General features: G+C 41.8%; 1 long non-coding RNA gene across 1 annotated transcript in view; it reads left to right on the forward strand.

Annotated features, from left to right (window-relative positions):
- LOC147028244 (uncharacterized) overlaps positions 1-6,432 on the forward strand; it is a 21,511-nt gene extending 15,079 nt beyond the window's left edge. Inside the window, exons 2-4 of the long non-coding RNA XR_015056921.1 lie at positions 4,817-4,903; positions 5,629-5,660; positions 6,057-6,432. This is a non-coding gene — a long non-coding RNA (uncharacterized LOC147028244). The remainder of the gene's footprint in view (positions 1-4,816; positions 4,904-5,628; positions 5,661-6,056) is intronic.
- The last annotated feature ends 378 nt before the right edge of the window (positions 6,433-6,810 follow it).

Here is a 6,810-nt window from a genome sequence, read left to right on the forward strand (position 1 = left end):
TTCTTTCGGTTCTATTTCACTCAATAACTTATCAACCAGGAAGGTTGTCTCAACATATATTCCTTTGTTTATAGCTATATATTTTCAAAATACTCCTTTCCCAACTTTTCTCATTTTAAAGGTTTTTTTTTTCTTCTTCACCTAAAATATTTGTCTTAATCATTATATATATATATATATATATATATATATATATATATATATATATATATATATATATATATATATATATATATATATTATATATACCCTTGAAAACTCTTCATCTAATTTCTCTCACCTTTCCAAAATTTTGTCCTCATTTAATATTTTAATGTGTTCATTTTCATCGATCTCATCAACATCCCTTTCAACCCTTGAACTACTTTCACTGCATATAATGTCACGCATATATTCATTTGGATTTCGGGATATTCCTGTCTCCAAAAGTATTTTTTTTACAACAGGAAACCAATCATATTTGTTCTGTACTTCTAAAAGAGCTTTTAATTTTGTCAACTTTAAAACCTTTTCATTATTACCATTTCAGTTAAATCCAAACTTGTTGGTTTATCAACAATAGTGCAAAGCCAATCTTTTCTTGAAACCCCTCCATTCTTCTGCTGTGGAACATATTTGCATTGAAATCAACCATGAAGAAGCCGGGAGGAAACTGTCCATAGCGCTATCCTATGGGAACCATTCCACGGTTACAGAAAACGAGGTCGACCGGTCCTAACCTATATCGATACGCGAGAGCGCAATTCGGGTATTGGCAGGCGGGAGTTGCCAGGCTGCATGGAGAGAAGGGATCTGTGGAGAAGAGTTGTTGCTAATGCCAGAGTTCGCTCGATCAGATGATGATGGAACATATTTATAATAAAACCCAATACCCTTTTCTTGGAGATTAATATTTTTTGTTGTAATGTATTTCTGTCGTTCAGCCTGTGCCTTTTCCAACTCTTGGGTTAGACCAGGGGTTCCCAACCTTTTTTTACTGGGGTACCATTTCACTTGTTTGTGGTCCCACCGAGTACCACTGTACCAAAATTCACCTAAAATAGTGTTTATTTGCGATACAGATACGACAATGGGGAGTTAAACAATACTAACAATTCACAACTATGACATTGAGCAATCTGATCTAAACAAAAGAATGATACAGTAAGTACCTATTTGATTGTGTAAAATGTCCAGTCAATGGGATGGTTGAGCCTGCTTCTTGCTCACAAGCAGGTCGCTGTCAGGCTTTGGTTTGGATAAAGCGCACCGAACATCATGTTCAACCTCCAGTAGGGATCTTTGTTTTGTTTTTAGAATAACGACTGACGAGAACCCAGCTTCACACAGCCATGTAGATGGGAATACTATGAGCGAATGAACAGCCAGGGCAGCTAGCTTTGGGTAAGACCCCAACATTCCACACCAGAAGTCTGCAAGATTCATCTCGTCAAACTGATCTCGGGCTGTGGAGTCGTTCTGGAGATCAATCAAGCTTTCCTGCAGTCCTGTTCCAGGTGGCAAATCCAATGCATTTATGCGAAATGGGTTGCAAATCATTTTCAGGTCCAGTTCCTTGAGATCCGGAAAATAGGAATTTAATTCCTCATCCAAATAAGCGAGGTGATCTTTTACCAGTTGTATGAACTCCCTTGGGGGATTCTTTTCACGCTTCTGAAGAATATCGGCCGTGCAAGAAAACATGACCACCACTCCCGCTTCGACATTCGTCTTCCACAGACGGAGTTTTTCCTGAAATCCCTTGACCTTGTCTATGAAGTCAATGATAGTCGTGCCAGTCCCCTGAAGAGACTTGTTTGGGGGGTTTAACTGAGAGAAAATGTCGACCAAATAAGCCAGGTGCAATGCCCAGTCGGGGTCGTTCAAAGCAGCGACGAAATTGACAGTCTGGTTTTCTTTCGTTTTCGAAGAATTCACGAAGCTCAGCTCGCAGTTCAAACACGCGCTCCACCATATTTAGATGGGATAACCATCTCACCTCAGTGTGGAATAAGAGAACTTTATGGTCGGAGTCGAAATCCTCGCAAAGTTTCTTGAAAAGTCGCGAATTGAGAGCCTGGGATTTCACAAGGTTCACAATTTTGATCATGGTTGAGAGAACGTCAGTCAATGGCTTGGGGAGCGCCTTGGCTGCGAGTGCGTGGCGGTGGATCGTACAGTGTAGGCCGCGCACTTCAGGAGCAAATGCCTTCACAAAGCATTTGGAAACCTGATCTGCACCCCAACATAGCTGGAGCACCATCTGTAGTACAGCGTTTCAGATCAACCCATGACAGCCCAACTTGATCAAAGACGGAAGACACCTCTTCGAAAATGTCCTTTGCTTTCGTTGTGGTTTTAAGCGGGCGGCAAAATAGTATTTCATCCTTGAACTCGGCTTTATGCACGTACCGAATGAACGCTAACAGTTGGGCACAATTTTTCACGTCAGTTGACTCATCCAATTGCATAGAAAATCCGCATGGAGATGCCTTGATTTCTGCCACCACCTGGTCACGAATATTGGTTGACATTTCTTCAATGCGCCTCTGAACTGTGTTGTTTGACAACGAAAGAGAATTTAGCTTCTTGCCGCTTTGTTCTCCCAGCATGAGACTACGATATCCTTTGTGGCGGGAAGGATGAGGCTTTCACCGATGGTGTGAGGTTTTTTATGTTCTGCAATTCCCAGTGCATCTAAGTAGGATGTCTTTACGGCTGCCGTGGACTGCTGTTAAAAACTGCTGCTGCCGTTGAAGCGTGTGCTCTTTTCATGGCATTTTCCTTCCAACGAAAAAAATCATGGTTCTTGTCGCTGTGTTCAGGATGAACAGAATAAAAATGGCGCTTCAATAGACTTGGCTTCATAGATTGATTGCCGAGAACTTTTCCACAAATCACACACTGTGGAGCTTCTAATTCACCTTTTTGGATGGAAGATGGATAACTCTCCGAATATTTTCGCAATGACATGATGCTGGTGAACGATAATGGTAACAATAAGCCGGGCAATAAGCAATGATGACAGTGTGGTGTGTAGAGACAAAACGAATAATAAGACTTGTGCACAATGGCTGATAACAAACAGCTGTCAGTGTACAGCCGCTTTTGATATAAATTTAATTATTGTGCACAAGCTGTATGAGAGAGAAGTAAAATAAAAAATGCGTTAAAAAAAGCACGCTACCGTGTACCACCGAGAAAGTCCAAATGTACCACCTGTAGTGCGCGTACCACAGGTTGGGAACCCCTGGGTTAGACCAAAGAAGAACCATCTTTTCCATCATGCCATTTATATGGGATGAAAAATAACATCATAAATTTTTTATTGTTGGTCTGTTGAAACAATACATCCATCTATATACAAATAAAAGGGTGTGTGTTTGTGTGTTTTGTGTTTGTGTGTTTTGTGTGTGTTTGTGTTTGTGTGTCAGTGTGTCTCCTCCGTAACTCCAAAGCAATAAAACCTAACAACCTGCAACTTTGCATGCATGATAAGAAAACTCCAAGGAAATAAAAGAGTGGAAATTGGGTGTTTTGTTTTTTTTAAAACACCCCTTTTGAAGGTTATTAGGTTTGAATTTAATTCTATCCTTCATCGGGTGATCCTCGGCCACCTCGCTGTCTGGGGTTTTCAGGCTCTTCTGGGTGACCTTGCTGGGGTCTGAAGCCACCATGTTTTCTGGCCTGCTCAACCTTACCTTTACCTGGAACAGGCCGCACCGATTTTTTACAATACAGTTGTTGTTTATTCTTTCCTCACTCGTATTTTAGAATGCCTGTTCATCATAGCTACGAATTACTGGGTATATTGCAATGCTTATAAACATCCGGAGACGTCAGTGTTCGTGGCATGACGTTTTGTGCAACTCCGGGAGGTGTATGTTTAACGTGTAGCTATTCGGGTGCCAAATTCGCCGTTTCTTTATCACCATTTCATTGGAGTGCTTGAGTGCTTAAGCCACTTGGCGAGCATGCTCCAAGCTGCTTGGTTGTTAGTTTCGCTGAAGTATCTGTGCTCTCAAGGGAGCATTGATTGAACACATACGTTTCCACCTGTGTTGGGCACTGGAGTGCTGAGTGGTTGGTGTCTTGGGAGGTACAATTTTATTGTTACAGGATATCGCTTTGTTTAACATTTTGTACGATCTCCTCATATAATGCACCCCTCACTTCGACATCGATACATATATAAAAACAATCATGTCGCTCCGTCCACGTGTTTTCCGTGATCTGGTTGTGAAGGCAGAGTGCAGAGATCGAAATTCTGTGTTCTGCCCCTTGATATATTTATTCAATTGAATTTTGCTAATTTCCCACTTGAATTCCTTTTTCAGAGAACTCTGTTTGAAGGTAAATCTTTGTGTTTGTCGATTTTGTGTATTTTATGCGTGTGTCCGTACATAAACAATGTGTGTGTGTGTGTGTGTGTGTGTGTGTGTGTGTGTGTGTGTGTGTGTGTGTGTGTGTGTGTGTGTGTGTGTGTGTGTGTGTGTGTGTGTGTGTGTGTGTGTGTGTGTGTGTGTGTCCCACTATCTCATCGTTTAACAAGTTAACCCATGAATACCCTCAAAGTTCTTTCCCATCACAGTATCTCTGCCTCGGATATCCCAAGATCAATATCTCGTCCCCTCAAGTTCCAGTCTGACATGTGATCAGATCGTTAGTTTATTGTTTATAAAGTTTTTCTGTGTGGTTTGCAAGAAAGAAGATTGCCGAGCAAGGTGAAATAATGAAACTGATAAATGTATTTTTCAAAAACACAAACAAACTCATGAACGCACTCTTTTCCTGATGTTGGAATGAAAAATGACGTTTTCTCACGTTTTGTGTTCAGATCCCGAATTATGACATCATCAACAAACTTGGGCAAGGAAGTTTTGGAGCCGTTTACCAGGCGAGGAGCATCATTTCGAGTGATGAGGTAGGAAAAGTTTGGTACTGTTAATGTTGTGGTCAGAGTTCATGAAGGTTAAAATAAAAATGTTTTACTCTTCATCTGTTCCTGTACATTTATTAAGTTAATGTCATTCCACCCCTGAAGTTTTCCTCTCACCTGTGATTTACGTTAAAACGAGTGTAAATGTCGTAAAGTTCACCTCAATTACCTTGTTATTCCTTCATACATTTACGAAACCATGAACTTTACCTTCAGCTGACAGAGCCGGTTCCTAGTGTTTGCTTAATGGTGAGGATGGTGGGCTTGAGATCGTCACGTCCTGAGTTCAAATGCTCCTGGCCATTGAATTCATACCAGGTGGGGTTGACTCAGCCTGCCATCCTTCTGAGGTCGGCAAAATAAGTACCAGCTTGTTGGGGTGATTGAGCCACTTGAGTATCCTGCATCAGAGTGGCAACCCGTCCAGGATTGCGCCCTGGACCTCAGCAGCCCAGGAGACCGATTTGGCAGCACCGACGCTCTGCACAGAGTATGGTCCCGATGGGTGGATGGATAGAGCATGTTAACATGGCTGGCTGTTACCCTTTTACTATTGATAAATGTGTCACCGTGTCTGGCTGTTTAAAGGTCAGCATGGTGGTTGTGAGATATAAATTGTTGTAAATGGTATTCCTCAAAACTTTGTTGCTGCTACTTAATCACAAGTTAATTACCAACGTTTGTCTGTTTGTGTCTCTTCCACTTTGCAGTGAAAGTTTCGTTGAAAAAGAACAGCAAGAAGGTGAGTCTGTTTAATGAGGTATGGGGTTCGAGTGTAAACCACAGGATCATGTGACTTTACCCATAACTTAGGTTCATGATGTACACCTGCAGGTGGAAAATATATGTATTCTCAAAATGAACCAGGTATTACTGGGACTCATTAATGCGTCATCTCGACCTTGAGCATCACGTGAAGATGAACATTTTTAATTCAACAAAGAACTGTCCTGAGAATATGGAACACTATAGTTTGATGAGGAGTGTAAGCAGTTCCTCAATGTATTAGTTGGGTTAAAATTTCGGTTTTGGGGACTGGCTGGACAACCGCGAGGTTTGCACACTCGCCTCTGAGCTGTTTCTCCTCGTTTGAATCCCGACCAAGCTCTAAACTATTGACCTTGTTTTTCACGTGCAGGACGAGCCATCAATGTGTGCACCGTTCCTCAGAAGGACGTTGATCTGACTATCCCATCTGCCAGCACGAGTCGACGGGCATTAATCATCCCACGGTTTCTTTTATGAAGAGTGGGCGAATTGTTGCCGACACCTTGAACAAATTACATTTCCTCCAACCTTCAGTTCACAGTCAGACCTGGCAATCCACTTTGTGAAAGACATGTTCCAAAATCCTCTTTGGTGACTGTACAAAAACATGGAAATTGGGGTTGTGGTAGTGGCGATATTAATGGTGGTGTGTAGAAGTTGGTAGTTGTCGAAGTAGAAGTCGAAGGTCAAATGTGTGTTGAAAAAATAAAAATGCTTGTTTGTCCAACAAAGTCGGGCCAAGAGTCCAGTTCACTGCGCAAATTCTCCCAATGGATTGGTCAGACAGCTCTTGCTTCTTTGTGTTTACCCCATGCATGAAACTTCAGAACACAATTTAATATGATTTCAGATCATCAAGGCAATCGGCCATCTGCTTGGAAATCAGCAAACATTACTGCTCTGCATAAAATAGGTGCAGAAATATATCCCTGCAACTACCGACCAATGAGCCTTCTCCCAATCATCAGCAGGGTTGTGGAATCCATCATCACTTCAGACATTAAATCCTTCCTCTTCTACAATGGCTTGATTTCTGATCATCAACTTGGTTTCAGACCAGGTCACTCCACCCTGGATAAGCTGCTTTTGCTCTGCCCACAATAGGTGGAGGTACTCAATGCCGG

The sequence above is a fragment of the Eptatretus burgeri genome, chromosome 4 (assembly GCF_056783735.1).
Source record: "Eptatretus burgeri isolate ZD-2024b chromosome 4, Ebu_testis_v1, whole genome shotgun sequence".
Classification (NCBI taxonomy): Eukaryota; Metazoa; Chordata; class Myxini; order Myxiniformes; family Myxinidae; genus Eptatretus; species Eptatretus burgeri.